Source organism: Triticum aestivum, chromosome 2D (assembly GCF_018294505.1).
Source record: "Triticum aestivum cultivar Chinese Spring chromosome 2D, IWGSC CS RefSeq v2.1, whole genome shotgun sequence".
Classification (NCBI taxonomy): Eukaryota; Viridiplantae; Streptophyta; class Magnoliopsida; order Poales; family Poaceae; genus Triticum; species Triticum aestivum.
Window position 1 is genome coordinate 415,197,995 of NC_057799.1, and position 17,228 is coordinate 415,215,222.

Below are 17,228 nucleotides of genomic sequence, written 5' to 3' on the forward strand. Positions count from 1 at the left end.
TGAAGAAACCTCCATTCAAGTTTCATCATGCATGGGAGTGGAATGTACTAGATATAGAGCACATCCACTACGCTGCAATGGATGGCTACCTTTGTTTCAATATCTACAAGGGTTGGATGAAGAGCAAGAGTCAAGTGTGCGGTTCAAGCAAAGAAGTATCGCCCGAGAGGAAGAGGGACAAGGACAAAGTCGAGCACGTGGACGAGGAGTCCGAGTAAGCTGGCAGTGTCGTTGCTCATGGTGGTTCTAATGCAGTGTCTACCGGATTAGTTGCTTAGTTTAATTTCAGGTGTGCTTAGTTTTATTTGAGGGGTGTGTTGTGCTGAGCCCCCACCAGAACTATGTTATGTTCCTTCTCGTTATTTTAACTCTTCAATACGTACATACTAGTATTTCTTACCGTTCATCTTTTAGTTGGTATAGTTACCACTCGTTTCTTCACATTATATACGTACAATATATATGGCCAACATCATATAGCCAGTAGTTTAGTTGTCAAAGAATTTCAGGGTGCTTAGTTTTATTTGAGGGGTGTGTTGTGCTGGACACCATTATTGTGACTCAAATCTCTTTGGCCATTTTATAATGACATAAATACCGGTGGACCAACATGCCAGCTCTCCCTCTATCTCACTACAGTAAAATAAAGTGTGGGGCCTACTTGATCCTAACAGTGTTCTTATTTTCCTGTAAAATTATTCGCTTGGTTAGTCCTGACAAGAGGGGCCACACTTATCATTGTGATATCGGCTTATTTTTGTCATATAACATGGTCAACGGGTTTGACGTGAAAATAACAATGTCTAATGGCATTTTTGAGCAAACATCTAACTTAACGATGGCATTTTTTAGATATCTAATTGCATTTTTGAGCAGGCATCTCACGGATCAATGGCATTTTTGAGTAGTTGTAATTTCTAGGGATAATTAATTTGGTGCCCTTAGTTGTGTCCCACTCGGCAGGTTTACCCCTAGTTTTCGAAAACACTTGTTCCTGCCCAAACCACTTTGCTCCTCTTATGCTTTTGCCCTTTGACCGTTTGACCATCACTTTGAAAACTTCATAAAAAACTCATACTAACTCAGAAAAATTCAAATAAGATATCAAAATTTAAATCAATAAAGAGGCTAGCCAACTCTCCTCCAGAAGGCTTCCTCGATTGGGCCTTCGTCGGCCATCGGATCTAGCTTTCTAGCATCTCTGAACCGTCAGATCTTTACCTCCGGTCAAACCCGATTTTCACCTCGCAGTTGTTTTAGTTGTCCAATGACGAGTGGGCTCACGCCGGGCGCTCGTTGGCTGGGTTGGCTGTTTACCGGGTCCACCAGGTTTTGCCCAATGAGCTCGGGGCGCTCCGCACCCAATCGCCTGCTTCTCGTCCCACGCCCACCCCACCCGCCAACCGAACCCTAGCGCCCTTTCTCCTTCCCCTCCATCCCCACGAGCCGCCACACCCCTCCATCTCTCCCTCATCCTCTCCTCACCTGCAGCCGCTGTGCTTGTCTCTCCACTCGCCTCCTCCTCTCCTCTACCACGTCGTCGTCGATCCACCGCCGGCCTTCTCCTCTGCTTACCTCCTCCTGTCCTCTTCCATGTCGCCGTCGGTCCAGATCGGACGTATCGTCGTGGGGGAGCAGCGCCGGCAGGGTCTTCGCGGTGCGGGTGGGGGGTAGGATGCGACGACAAGGGGAAGGATGAGGCCGGTGAGGAAGGCAAGCAACAGCGGGTGGGGGTAAGGGGCAGGGTGAGGCCTCGCGCACCTGCCGGCGGCCGGCGGGTCGACTTGTCGCGCCACCGCGTCGTCGCCTCCTCTGCACCATGCGGTGCCACCTCTGCCTCCACCCCCACCGGGCAAGGAGCTCGAGGTGAACAGGCGGTGTGGGAAGGCGAGAGGAAGCAGGAGCTCATCTCTCCTCCAATGGATGTCTCGTGCATCACGTGCCTGTTGGAGGTGGCTCGAGCGATGCAGGCTAGCGGCGAACTAGGTGCTCCACTCTTCTCTCCCTCACTTCCTCCTCACTCATATTTTACTTTGCTAATATTTGTATTTTTAAACTTGAGGTGTGCAGATCTGACATAGAAGACCACGTTCCTCAGCGATCCCAGAATATATTAGACAATATGGTAGTCCAATGCTGTTTTGAAGTATATATTGGCACCATGCTGACAGGTGAAGTTTTATTATCTATCCTTGTAGAATAATCCAAAGAAGATACGTTTTACCCACCAATTTATATGCCTAACTGTGCTGCTATTGTTACTATTTTCTTAATGGATGCTCCTAAAATTGTTTCGGTGCTCTTCTACCAAGATTGACCAAATGAGTGTTCTGCTAAAGTAAAAGTCATAAGACTGAAATAACATGGGTCAGCCTTTGTATGTCTGCCAGTGCTACAAATTATTTGAATGAAAGATCTAAAAATACACAACACATCGTATGTCCATAGTTGTGATGATGATAGGTGCAGAGTCTTGGCCTGTTCATTACATTAATTTGAAAGCTTGTGTTCTTTTGAGCTTACATTATGTAGCATCTCTACTGTAGGTTTGTAAGTAGCTTTCTCCTTTATCTGATGGAAATCATAATTGTTTTATAGGAAGTGAAGACGGCCAGTCATCGCGCCATATTCCCGTGAGCTCCATTCATATTACTATATGCTTAAAACGCCGTGCTCTCCTTCTCTACATCATGTGGTAGTAGTATTTACTTGCCATTCATGCATCTTGTTCCATCATGTCAGTCATATCTTACATATCGCGCTTAACTGATTTGCTCAGTTCCTCTGCTATGCTTTTCTGTCGTGTTTTTCGAACATTCTTGGTTACTATAGATTATCATGCCATCTTGCTGCAATGCATTCAAACCTGCAAATAGCTTTGTAAACAGAATTATGTGCCCAGGCATTTGATTGTGCTTACATGTTTCCAAATGGGGCCTCTCTTCGTACATAATTGAACATGGGATTGAACCCATGGTCACATCATATTGTGAGACATGTCTGAAACGTCTAAGCTGGGAAATCAGGTCGATTTATCTGACTACTGAAAATGAGCATCCGAATAGCTACAGAACTTATCCACTTCCAGCCAAATATCAATTATAAAAAATCCACCATGTACCATGATCAATTGAATAGTCTTGCTTAAGTTTATGTTACCTCCGTATGCTAAATGAATGTTCACTTGTGTTCAGATTTCAAGGAAGTGTGCTTCACGCTTATGTTTCTGCAATATGATTTAGAGTATATGACTTCATTTTCCTACTTTCCCAGTTATAAATTTATTGGCATCAAAGTAGAGCTTCAGGTTTATGGTTCAGTATATTATTGCAAAGTAGTTTATGGCTCAGTATATCACTGCAGGTTCCTTACACCATCAAATTTCAATGTTTTTGTATTTTTGTCGATTGAAGCATGTTCTTCGACTATAAAATAGCAGAGATTTCTTTTCTTATCAATTCTAATCCCTTTTTGATACATTGCAGGTTTGATATCAAACTCTCAAAAAGGAAAAACAACTTTACTCTGTTTTTTGGAGAACCTTCCTGTAGAGTACCTTGACAGAGACAAATATGCGATCAAGGATATATTCGATGGATTTTCACGCAAAACTTGGAGGATATTTTTTGCAGGTTCATTGCTTGCTTTATTGTTTTCTTACTTTCCGTTCTTCAAGACAATATCTTCCTAGCATTGCTCTATAAATTTAAATCCATCTTTTTGTTCTTTGGATTATCATGGCGTACTCGTCCTGTCTAATCCAAGAAAGGGCCTTCATGTTTGCAGATAGTTTGGTGCTCTCATGGTTATTTTATAGTGATTTTCCTTGTATTTGTTACTTGGTAACCATCTACTGCAGCTTAGCTATTGTCCAGTTGCTGACCTTATGGTGAGTGATTGATGGTGCATGTTTTCCTATTAGTTTCTTTCTATGCCAATGTCTGAATTTTATCTTGCCGTTTTGCATTTCTCCAGGCCTTTCATTCTCACTGTGATTCCCCGAGATGCACTATTAGTAGGCATCCACTTTCTAATAAAAATTTGGCAGTCAACTTGAACGAGTCATTTATCTAGCTACAGCAACCTTCCTTGCTTTTGCAGTCAACTTGAACGAGTCTATACCTGCCAAATATTTACACGTTAGTATAGCCAGAAAGTCAGATGATCGTTCCATGTTGGTTAGCCGTGATAAATCAAATTTCTAGAGTAGCAGATGATTCGTGTCAGGTTTCCTTTAGAGATTGAAATATGTCTTGACTCCAAAATAAGTAGTACAGCGTCCAGTTCTGCATAGGTGAAAGCATACTATCTAAAACTGGACGGCCTTCTAAAGCTCTGAAACTACTATTTGTTGTGTAATCTGTATCCCCTTTTCATACTCTATATATGCTTTCTACTTACTAGGAAAAAATGCGTGAGAACGATGTCTTGAGGATGCGAATTGCACTCAAATATATGCAGGTTTCTTGCCAAACTAACTGCCACTATTTTATTTCAGGTGCTTCTTCTGTAACTTAGTGTATTTTGCTGGCTCTTCTCATTTCCTGGTGAACTTTTTAGTCTGTACAGTCGAATCGTTGGAAGTTGTTTTCTACTATCTATAGAGGTTTTATCCAAACTATTAGCTGCCTGACTTGCTTTTTTGAAGTACACCGTCCTGATAGACCAAGTGGACCCACACATTTCCATGGGATTTTAGAAAAATATATGTGAATTTGCATACATTTTCTAAATTTCTATCTTTTCTTATCCATGCTTCCCCATAGATATATAGCAGGCTCAACAAAAATGAATGTCCGATTGTGTTCAAATTTCAAGGAAGTGTGCTTCACGCTTCTCTTTCTGCAATATTTTTCAGAGTATATGATTTAATTTTCCTACTTTCCCAGTTACAATACTGTGTACTTCATTCTTAGCTTTGCTTTGGGAAAAATAGGTATGCAGGTTATCGAAAGCTCCATTTTTCTCCATTATATAGATCATATAGCTTTGTGATCGAAGGTAGGTTGTCACATATGGGATGTTGCTTGTGAAAGTTATATACAGCCATGAGTCCCTGACAAAATAATCGCAGCTCATGTTACTAGGATCAGGGAACCTCGACCATTTTTCTGAAACATGTCGCAGCTCATGTTCCTACTTTCCCAGCTACACTATTATGTACTTCATTCTTACCTTCGCTTTTGGAAGTTACATTGCTTTCTTTTCCCTCATAAACTTGCTAGCGATATTGGCGAAGTAATCCCCACTTCAGATTTCCCATTGAATAAATAACTAATTTAGTTTGTTGTAAAATTGTAGGTCAAGATCCATGAATAGGAGCAAGGCATCACACCAGCTCTGAGAAGAAAAGGATATGAAGACAAAGATAGACCAGTGTTCTGCTCCGAAGCAAAAACATTTTACGTGTAATAATGAACTGTAATTTACCACAGTCTCTCTAAAACAGGCCTACCTATTACCTGTCCGTTGCTTGCTTTTGTATTAGGAAGTATGACCCAGTCATATATATTTACATTCACGTTGTTTAGTCATGGTTTGTATTCATGAAAATACCTTTTAAATCTAGCTTCAAAATTCTTATGTGCAGTGAAATTGTATCTAGCACTTTGTAAAGAACAAATGAAACACATTTCAAATAACTCATTAGTCTAAATTGACACCTTGTGCCATTAGACATCATAATCATAAATGGTTGCTAAAGAGTTTGAATTGGTAAAGTAGTTGCATCTGCTGTTTCAAGTCTGGACTGCTGAGAAATCCGAAATAATAGGACAAGAGAAATCTCACCAGTTCAGTATGCTTCTCTCGCCCAAATGAGGAACTGAGGAAGAACGGGGATAAATAGGCACGATGGATGCATGCGTGACTCCGAACGGGCCACACAAAGAATTGTTCCTGGACCAAACTAGGTAGCATATGTACCTTTCAAATACCTATGCTTTCATATACAAACATGTTTTTTTTTCCAAACTCAGATTTCTCATGGTGATAACCATATTTTAAACTAAAAAATGCTTCCTTAGTTGGTCTATGCATGTTATAGAAATATGATTTTTTTTAACTCGGATTTCTGAGCATGATAAACATATTTTCAATATAGCATGACTTTAACACATGGTCTTTATATTACCAATATCGAATATATCCTTGCAAAATGAAACTATTTTCATCGACAACATGGCTTTAGTGGGTCTCTGCGCCATTTGGCGCAACGGGTCAACTAGTGTTCAGAAAAGCATCACCTATATGTGCATGTCATTTGCATTCATGAAAAAAGTGTTGGCTACTTCCCATCTCAGTTTTAGCTCATATGATCTTAGCATGAACAGTAAAATTTAAAAAAATTTAATGGCAAACTTTGACCAATGTTTTGAGTGCATGCCAAGTTTCATAAGGGAATGGCATTCGTGGAAGTCTTGGTAAAAAAAAATGAAATTTTGGAGCATTGATTTTTTTTGCCACGACTTCCACGAATGTCATTCCCTTATGAAACTTGGCAAGCACTCAAAACATTGGTCAAACTTTGCCACCAATTTTTTTTAGAATTTTTATATTTTTTTAGATTTTACTGTTCATGCTAAAATCATATGAGCTAAAACTGAGATGGGGACTGGCCAACACTTTATTCATGAATGCAAATGACATGCACATATAGGTGATGCTTTTCTAAACATTTTGATATCTTACTTGAATTTTTCTGAGTTAGTATGGAATTTTTATGAAGTTTTTAAAGTGATGGTCAAGCGGTCAAGGGGCAAAAGCATAAGAGGAGCAAAATGGTTTGGGTAGGAACAAGTGTTTTCAGAAACTAGGGGTAAACCTGCCGAGTGTGACCCAACTAGGGGCATAAAATCAATTATCCCTAATTTCTAATGGCAAAACTAAGTAGTGATACACAACTAGTGGCATAAATAATAAGAACCCAAGAATTAAATAGGTATGCTAATTTCTTTAACATAATTTAGCACCCCATTTGAGCACGTACTAGCTTTTTTAATAGTACTATATGCATAATTTGGCGACGAGCGCTCTCTATATGTACCACCTTTTTTCTCTAATTTCATCTTGTTAGTTTTGCTCCATGGCGCAATCCATCAATACTACTACTGCACAAAAGTATACATTTTTTAAAAGGCTAGAGGGCGGGGCAGTCTAGCTTGGTCGGTTTGAAGAGAGGCGAGGGCCTTTGTGATTTGACGGCTCATTACTGCTGGAAGGCGGGGCCTTATGATTTGACTGCTTGTATAAATGTGCCGACGACCTGAGGAGGAGTAAAGAACCGTGCGGTATACTCAAGTTTTCCACTGGAGTAGTACGACGGAGGAGCACGAAACACGGCAGCCCAGTACCATATGGCGATAAAAAATGATCTAATTTGCTAGTCATCTCATTTTTAGCATTGTTCTATTCATGCCACGCAGAGAACATGACACGTGCGGCGAAACACCTGAAGCAAAATAAGAAACACAGGAGCAAAAGAAGAAGGAAGATTATCACCCCCAAAAAAGAAGGAAGACGCACACACAAGTCTGGGGCGCTGCTCTCTACTACATGAAGGGTTGCTGGCCGCGGAGTCGTAACTGCTTCTTCATCGCCTCCACGACCTCCATCTCCTTGCGCGTCTCCTCCGCCATCTTCTTCATTCTTTCCATGACGCGGGATTTCTCGACGCGAGCCTTCATCATCTATTCCACGCCCGCATTACGTACCTTGACAGCAGCCGGGTGCTCGATGCGGAGCTTCGCCAACTCCTCCTTCTGTTCCATGACGAGGGCGTGCAACATCTTTATCGAGGAACTACTATTCTCATGCAGCTTCTTCCAGCCGGTGTTCTCCTCCTTTAGCAGGTCGATCTCGTGGCAGAGCTTCGCCTTGTCCTCCTGAAGTTGCAGGATTTCGCCGGTCGCCTTCTTCTCCGAGGCAATGCTCTTCTTCAGCAGCATCACCAAGCCGGCGGTCAACTCCCCCTACTCATTGAGCTCAGCGGGCATGTCGTCGAGGCTCTCCTTCAGCAGCTCCACCAAGCCGTGGATGAACTCCTTCTACTTATTGAGGTGCTTATTGAGCTGATAGGGCAAGCCGTCGAGGGATAAGGACTCCAGTGCCGCCAGCTCGGCATGTTCGCCTCCGCGGCTAGGGCGCTCCTGGGATCCATCGCCTGCCCGTGAGAGATCTTTCGAGGTCTTTGCGTGGTGGCGAGCCCTCTCTTTTCTTTCCGCAGCCTTGGTTGCCACTCCCTTGTTACGAGTAGTTCTCGACCTAGAGCTCTGCATGCCGGCCATGGCAAGGACGGACGAAGAAGGACTTATGAGGAGGAAGGTAGAGTAATTTTTGGTTAGGTAGTTCCCCTTTTTATAACCTAAGTACTAGCACTAGTACTAAAACCTGCATAGTGGGAACACATTCAGGTTTGGTACGTACTAGTAGGTGTGAGCAGGCTTGCACTTAATTGTAGCACTAGTACTTTAGAATGTGATGGGAACAAAGTAAAGATTAATTGATGGTTTTGGTTTCGAGGCCCGAAACGGCTCCCGATGAGTTTAGTGGAACATAAATTTCAAGTACTCCCTCCATCTTAGTTTACAAGGCTTGCGCGTGTATCTAGATCGTCAATGTAACTTATGTAAAATAAATTGTTTAACATAAAAAATATATCATTAAAAATAGAATATTTGAAGTTTGTAATGATATATTTTTTGTAATGTATGCCTCTTATTAAGTTGGTCAAATTAAACGATCTAGGTACACGTGCAAGACTTGTAAACTGAGATAGAGGGAGTACTACACTGCTCAAATGCGGTCGCACAAGTCAGTGATGTAACTGGTCGTACATGTCAGACCAAGCCGATGCGTGTCCCTACGGTGAGACGCGGGTCCGGCCGACAGTCTGTTGGTGCGACCGACCGTAAAGTATTACGCGATGGAGACTTCTGGTTGTGGCTTCGATTGATTGTCATGACCAAGCATTCTAAAACTAGTGATAAATCACTTACCATCTTTTTCCAAACGACCAAGTATTTTCTCAGGAATACAATACATATAGATGGAGTGATTGTCAAGGTTGCAAACCGACATGGCGTTGCAACTTCTGTGACGCCCGGATAATTAAGCTACAGTAAACCTCTGTTAACGATGCCACGTCACCATGATTACTATTATTAATCTGGTGTTAGTTCGAAACCGATTATAATTCAAAATTCAAAATCAAGCAAACAATAAAAGTTTTCAAATATTAAAACTAAAATGTTCAATAAATAGTAGATAAATCAGAGGCTAGTATAAAATTGTAAACAACATTAATGAAATTTGTTAAGTGACTTAAACAACCTCAAACAGTGGCTGAAAACATTATTTAATAACCTCTTTATTAATACAAAAGAATTATGAAATGATATTTACCCCAAACTAGTTTTTGGTGGTAGAATATATTGTGCTGTGAATTGTGGGCCAGCTCTCATATTTTACAAAACTCATTTGGTGTCCAAACAATTAGCTGAAATAGAAAAGAATAAATAAAAAGTAAAAAAAACAAACAAAAGAAAACAGAAATAAAACAAAGCCCCCTCCCTTGGGCCACCCGGCCCATCTATCTAGCCGGCCTGCACAGCCCAGCCCAACACCCCCCTCTTTTCCCCTTCCTCCCGCTACAGAAGCAGACGATGCCATGGCGGCCATCCACGGCGCCATGGCCGCGGTGGCGATCATCGGCGCCCCATCCCGCCTACTTAGCCGACCCCGGCGCCCCCTTCTCCCCCCTAGAACCCTAACCCCTATCCCCTCGCGCCCCCTCCCCCTCTAGCCTCTCCCCCCCGTCGCCCGACGTTGTCGTCGTTGTTCTTCTCGCACCGCCACGGCGACCGGCGACCCCGAGCTTCACCCGCGCCTCCACGAGCTCCGGCGTTCTCCGCTCCTTCGTCCCCGACCATCAGCAGGAGCTGGGAGACTCCGCTGAGGGCATTCTGCTCCGTCCCCTTCCGCCTCTGTCGCCGACGATCCTCCATTCCTCCTTCCCGCAGCCGCATTCGTCCCTAGCTAGTTCCCCGCCGTTGCCGTGCCTTTGCTTCCGCCGGCGTGCTCGTAGCCGTGTCGTTGCTGCCCGTCGAGCTCGGATGAGCTCGGGATCGTGCTCAGCACGTCCGTGCGGGCCCGTTGCCCCCTCCCCCGCGCTTTGTCGAGCCCCGTAGCGCCGACCCCGTGCTCTGACCGGATGCGCCTCCGCGTAGCTCGTCGCCGGCGTCGTTCCGGCGACCTTTTGGTCTTTAGCTAGCGCCCATCTTGCTCGCGCGTGCACGTAGGCCTCGCCCCGCTCTCTGGATTGCCCGACCTCGCGCCGTACCACCGTTGCCGTTGTTCGCCCGAAGCACCTCGCCGCCGGCGAGCTCGAAGCGCTCGCCCCCGTCCGTTCCAGCCACTCCGGCCACCACCGTTGGACGCGCGGCGCCGAGCCGCGTCGAACGCGCCCAGCCACAACCCCGCAGACCCCCTGTGCGCGAAACCCGCGCCCCTCCCGAGCCGCGCCGCCGCGTTTGGCTCGTCGGAGTCAACTCCGGCGCGTCTCCGGCCAGTGGCCGACGTGGCGCCGCATGGCCTCCCCTGTGAGGCTGACGTGTGGGCCATGGGGCCCTGTTAACTATGTTGACCCAGTCAACTCGCTGACTGGGCAGCCCAGAGCCACTGACAGGCAGGCCCCACTCCTTTAATCAATGTTTTAATAATTAAAACTTATTTAGTAAACTAATTAGACACTGACAGGTGGGGCCTACTAGCTAATTAACTTAGTTTAGTTAAATTAACCACTGTTAATTAGTCCAGTCACTGACCACTGGGACCCACTGAACCCACATGCCAGTTTTGACCTGGTCAGCGTGTCTGTTGACCGCTGACATCATCCCCACGCAATGCTGACGTCATATTTCCTTTTCTGTTAATTCGGTTAATTTAAATAATTTCAGAAAATGTTTAAACCTTTAGAAATTCATAGAAAATAAACCGTAACTCCGATGGGAATGTTTTCTACATGAAAGTTGCTCAGAAAAATCCAACGAATCCGAATACGCAGTCCGTTCATCTGTCACATGCCCCTAGCATGCTGAACATGGAACATTCCCCCCTCCGGTCATCTGTTTGATACAGGTCCGGAACCGGGAATACATTCCTGGTTGAATTCCCCCTTCACCTTTATTGTGTAGCCATACGTTAGGACACACCCGGCACAACATATTGCCATGTTATGCTTTGTGATGCTTGCTTTATGTTTATTGTTTCTTCCCCCTCTCTCCGGTAGACCCCGAGACCGATGCCGCCCCTGTGATCGACAATGTTGAAGACGACCCCTCCTTGCCAGAGCAACCAGGCAAGCCCCCCCTTGATCACCAGATATCGCCTAGTCTTCTCTATACTGCTTGCATTAGAGTAGTGTAACATGTTACTGCTCTCCGTTAATCCCATCCTGATGCATAGCCTGACATTGTTGCTACAGTTGTTACCCTTACCTGCTATCCTACTGCTTAGTATAGGATGCTAGTGTTCCATCAGTGGCCCTACACTCTTGTCCGTCTGCCTTGCTATACTACTGGGCCGTGATCACTTCGGGAGGTGATCACGGGTATATACTATATACATTATATACATGACACATGTGGTGATTAAAGTCGGGTCGGCTCGGTGAGTACCCGCAAGTGATTCTGATGAGGGGGCTGAAAGGACAGGTGGCTCCACCCCGATAGAGGTGGGCCTGGGTTCCTGACGGCCCCCGACTGTTACTTGTGGCGGAGCGACTGTGCAGGTTGAGACCGCCTAGGTGAGAGGTGGGCCTGGCCCTGGTCGGCGTTCGCGGATACTTAACACGCTTAACGAGATCTTGGTATTTGATCTGAGTCTGGCCATTTGGTCTATACGCACTAACCATCTACACGGGAGTAGTTATGGGTATCCCGGCGTCGTGGTATCAGCCGAAGCCTTTGTGACGTCAGCGACTAAGTGGCGTGCGCCGGATTGGACTGGAACGCCACTAGGCTAGGTCTGCTTCCGGCCGCGTACGCAACGTGCAGGTGTGCATAGGGCGATGGGCCTAGACCCCTGCGCGCATAGGGTTAGACCGGCGTGCTGACCTCTCTGTTGTGCTTAGGTGGGGCTGCGACGCGTTGATCTTACGAGGCCGGGCATGACCCAGAAAAGTGTGTCCGGCCAAATGGGATCGAGCGTGTTGGGTTATGTGGTGCACCCCTGCAGGGAAGTTTATCTATTCGAATAGCCGTGTCCCTCGGTAAAAGGACGACCCGGAGTTGTACCTTGACCTTATGACAACTAGAACTGGATACTGAATAAAATACACCCTTCCAAGTGCCAGATACAACCCGGTGATCGCTCTCTAACAGGGCGACGAGGAGGGGATCGCCGGGTAGGATTATGCTATGCGATGCTACTTGGAGGACTTCAATCTACTCTCTTCTACATGCTGCAAGATGGAGATGTCCAGAAGCATAGTCTTCGACAGGACTAGCTATCCCCCTTTATTCTGGCATTCTGCAGTTCAGTCCACTGATATGGCCCTTTACACATATACCCATGCATATGTAGTGTAGCTCCTTGCTTGCGAGTACTTTGGATGAGTACTCACGGTTGCTTTTCTCCCTCTTTCCCCTTTCTATACCTGATTGTCGCAACCAGATGCTGGAGTCCAGGAGCTAGAGATCCCGAGGATGATTCTACATGGAGTTCGGCTTCGAGGAGTAGTTAGGAGGTCCCAGGCAGGAGGCCTTGCCTTTTCGATCGTTGCTACTTTTGTGCTAGCCTTCTTAAGGCAAACTTGTTTAACTTATGTCTGTACCAGATATTGTTGCTTCCACTGACTCGTCTGTGATCGAGCACTTGTATTCGAGCCCTCGAGGCCCCTGGCTTGTATTATGATGCTTGTATGACTTATTTTTGTTGTAGAGTTGTGTTGTGATATCATCCCGTGAGTCCCTGATCTTGATCGTACACATTTGCGTGCATGATTAGTGTACGGTCAAATCGGGGGCGTCACAAGTTGGTATCAGAGCCAACTGCGTGTAGGAATCCCCCTTTCCAACTCCTTGGCCGAAGTTGAGTCTAGTCAGTGAAAACTGTTTTACTAACATGGCTGTGTGGGTTACGGGCCCACGTCGCCATTGGGTGGTATTAGGATCTTTTACTCCTTGTCTATACTCTGGGACTCTGATCTCTCTTCTATTCGGGTTAAGTGAATTTTACTAAATCTAACATTAGGATCTCGTTATCACTTTCACCCGGAGAGCCCCTTATTACTGATGATCGTCTGCTGCACGTGAAGACCCTGAAGATACTCTCCGCTGATAACCCGAGAACTTGTGTTCATTGCTTTTGCAATTCCCTTTCATCGATAAACTCCTATGAATAACCACGTATACTCGCCATTCATACAATGTTTCCCAGTTGATCTTGTTATTACAAGATACCCCGAAATTCTCTCTGTTGTTCCGAGAATCCTTTGAGCTTACTGCCTTGCTGTTCTTTGTCACCTGAATACCCCTACGGATAATTCTCGCACTTACCGAGTATCCGGTCATCCCCAGTTGATTCAAGTATTCCACAATAGTCTTCAAAATACTATTCGATCTTCCGAAAATCCTCAGGAGCCTATTGCTCTTGAAATTCTTGTTTGCTTGCATTATGGTTAATCCCAAAATTCTCGTAATCTTATTGGCATCTTTTGTCGTTATCATTTTGAGTCCGTTGATTCAATTTGTTGCGAATGCTCGCAATCCTCAATCATATCCTAGAATTCATTCTGCCGGCTCAGACGTCATTTTAAACGTGAGCTGGATCTCGACCTATCAAATTGCCATCGATTGTACCCCTAAGCCTACTCAACTTATCCATCCTTGATCAGAGCGTTGCTTCTGACCCCCCTGAGTTGGAAATCATAATTCTTTTGCATTTGAACTTTGAGTTAGTCAGTTGTTTCTATAATCAGATCTCCTGGCATTCTTCTTCCTCTGGTTGAGTACCGATGCTCACATCAAATCCCTTGTGGACCATCGGTTCCTTTGTTGGATTTTATCCGACAGTGTCCTTCCTATTGAATAACCTTATGAGCCTTTCCATGGGTATATAATGCCTTTGGTAAATTGTATCATTTGATTTTGAACAATGCTCTTCTTTCGAACTTGTAATATTTACTCCGAAGTTTGTGGTATATGTTCCTAAGATGCCTTGATGGGTTGAACCTATGGCTTTCATAATACGTGTGAACTCGAAAGTTTTCATGAGTCATACTCTTCTGGTATTTAGCCAGATAAAATTTTTTTCCACACTGCAACTTCATCAAACGCGAGAAGTGAATGAAAGGTTATGCATTGAAGAAGTGGGAGTCGACCTTGAACTTTGTGTTCATGCCCATGGACACGATGTATACCTTATCATGGAAGCTTCTCTTAAAATAATTGTCCCCTTGTAATAAGTTCATCTGGTATCCGTGGACGTCGTTCCGACCATGTTCTCCTTTAAATACCATTTCTCGTACAAGTTTAAGCACTTGTCTTCTGTAAGAGCAATACCCCAGTCCAACCTCTACTTTGGTTTGTCGTCGAGTATTACCCCCTGGTATCTCGAGATTATCATGGAACTGCATAACTTCTTATGAGTTTTCCATCAAGTGCTACATTCTCACTGATTCCAATTTTCCACGGGCTCTGAGTTATTAGTCACTCGAGAACACCGATAAGCGAATCGATTCCGCACTCTGATTCAATAACTCTAAGTAATTCTTGTTGCTTACGAGTTTAATAATCCTTCAAGTCATTCCTAGCCTTATCGGCTATATCATTATCATGTAAACTTTTTATCTGTGCTACCCGGTCCTTCCCGGAACACAACTTTCGATGATGAGCTAAGCTTACGTCGATTTTCCCCGTCATATCATTTCGCCTTGAACATCAAGCTTGATTTCGAGTTTGTGTCGTACCCCTGGTTCCAGTAACTTTTCGCTTCATCATTCCTTTGACTTGATGTCATCGCCGATCGATTACCTCTTCATAAATTCTCGCTACAAATGTGTCGTGAACATCATCAACATTCTGAGCTCTTCCAAGATATCTATCGAATTCTGGATGAGAAATACCATCCTTGCCCTCGATGATTTGTTTTATCATCGACCATTTTATTGCCTTCCATTCAACACAAACTTGTTCGTGTTTTGTGTTGTACCTTGATTTCCTTGCTATCTAGCTTATGATATGTTCTACCTTGGAGTATTACCATCTTTTATGTCAAGAATGTCGTAAGAATTTCACCACCTCGTATGACATCTTGGTACAGTGATACTTCTCCCCATCACTCTTCTTTCTTGGTCCCCGTGTTGTTTCTAAAAGGAATACCGACAAATGGTCTGTGATGTGTAAATCCTAAACTTCTAGCAACCCTATTGCTTTGAAGTTATTGGTCTATAGTTTCATTCTACGTCTATGGCTTAATGAATCATCTTTCGAACATTGATTGTGCTACCTAGCCCATATTTCGGGTGCACATTTCAACCAATGTTTAACTGTGTATGTTTTCCTCGAGCATACATCATTAAGTCATTCGAACTAGCTAATGTTATCTCCTTGTTCACATAGTGGTGGAAATCCATCTTTTGGAAATCTCAATGGATTGTCGCTGAGACAATCAGTCACCTCCTCACCTCTCCTTGATGTAATGATGAACCCTTGTTCGGAACTCGCTTCCATAGTTCATCTCCCGAGAATCTTCGATGTCGTTTCGACAATTTGTGTTGCACCTTTCTTCTCAGGCATCCTGAGTCTGAGTTATCCTGACACCAATCAGATCTGAATCTCGGTCAGATATGATGGTTGGAACATATTTCCAAGAGTAATAACATTGGCCTATTTATGACCCGGTAAGGTGATGATACCCAGCACACCTGGCCAGAGGCCCTATTGTTATAGATTCCTCTTCAGCAAGGTTAGCTATTCTTCCAGGAGGAAATCGTAAGACTTATTCTATAAGTTGTTCCTGATGGATCCTTTTTGTTTTCAGAGTCTGATCTTCACCTGTTGACCATGTCAATGCTATCTCGAAGCATGTCTATGGTACTCCGATTTTCAACGGGAACATTTGAATCCCAATGCTAAATGTTTCCTGCTCAATTATCCAAACACCATTGTATGGGTAATGTCATGAAATTTCTCTCCCCTACCTAAAGAGTTTTCTACATTATATCCTGTCATGGATATCATGCTCAGCTTGTCCCTGGGAAGGATATACCCTTGAAATATGTGTTTAAATACATTTTCCTTTCCATTCTTCTGTTTAATCTGATAATCATATTTTTCTTTCCATTGTTTGGTTTAACCTTTCTGGTGATCTATATGATCTAAGCAGTAATATTCTCCTGCTTATGTAAACACCTCGGTGTACAACTCTGTCAGTAAGACCCTGTTACTATTGTTGGTGACATTTCGGTAACCACCGATGGACGAGAACTTTGCCTAATGGTCCGCCTCGTTTCAACGAGCAGGAAAATGGTTCTCTTCGTCCCTCGCCCTTGGTACCGACGATGTTGCTGACATATAACTGACAGGCTACCCTCTGACATGCCTTGCTATCATGATCGTGCAAGACGTCACCGCCCTTCCTACTTTTAACCCACATGGTGGGCCCATAACCCACAGATCCACAGGATCGAAACCTGACTCTTCTGTACACCCTGTTGTTAAAGTTATTCCTCGAGCTTGACTTCATGTGTAATTCATGGGCCACATGCCTAGTAATCTATTCTGGTACCAGACGCAATACTTACTCTCGCCGCTCTGAACCCCTTTCTCACTCTGGTTCAGACTTCGAGCAACTATCTATCCGCTGGGAACCTCTTATTGTACCTTCGTACCTTACTCTCGATGTATTTTATATGTTCAACTCGAGAGATAATCTTATGCTCATTCATGGGTTAACCCCAGATTGTTTTCCCTCATAAGCATTCTGTCGTAGCCGAGCTGCCCCTTACCTATTCGTAAGTACGTTGGAGATCCCGAAGAAAGGATGACGACTTGATCATGGTGACTTGAAGCAGAGAATTGAAGACATCAACGAAAGGGATCAACCTCTTCGAAAGGGCAACCAAGACCGAGAAGACTCGTTAGGTTTTCGCTACCAACACTTCCCCCCCTTACTCCACCGCTTAAATCTCGGGACGAGATTTCTTGTAGTGGAGGAGAATTGTGACG

General features: G+C 44.3%; 1 long non-coding RNA gene across 2 annotated transcripts; it reads left to right on the plus strand.

The window, feature by feature from the left end:
- Positions 1–1,372: 1,372 nt before the first annotated feature.
- LOC123053518 (uncharacterized) lies at positions 1,373–5,656 on the plus strand. Of its 2 annotated transcripts, none has more exons than XR_006425666.1 (4): positions 1,373–1,986; positions 2,071–2,171; positions 2,599–2,695; positions 3,486–5,656. It is a non-coding gene; the product is annotated as an uncharacterized lncRNA (long non-coding RNA). The 2 variants fall into 2 exon arrangements; XR_006425665.1 differs by having other exon boundaries at positions 1,377–1,986; positions 2,599–2,633.
- Positions 5,657–17,228: the final 11,572 nt, after the last annotated feature.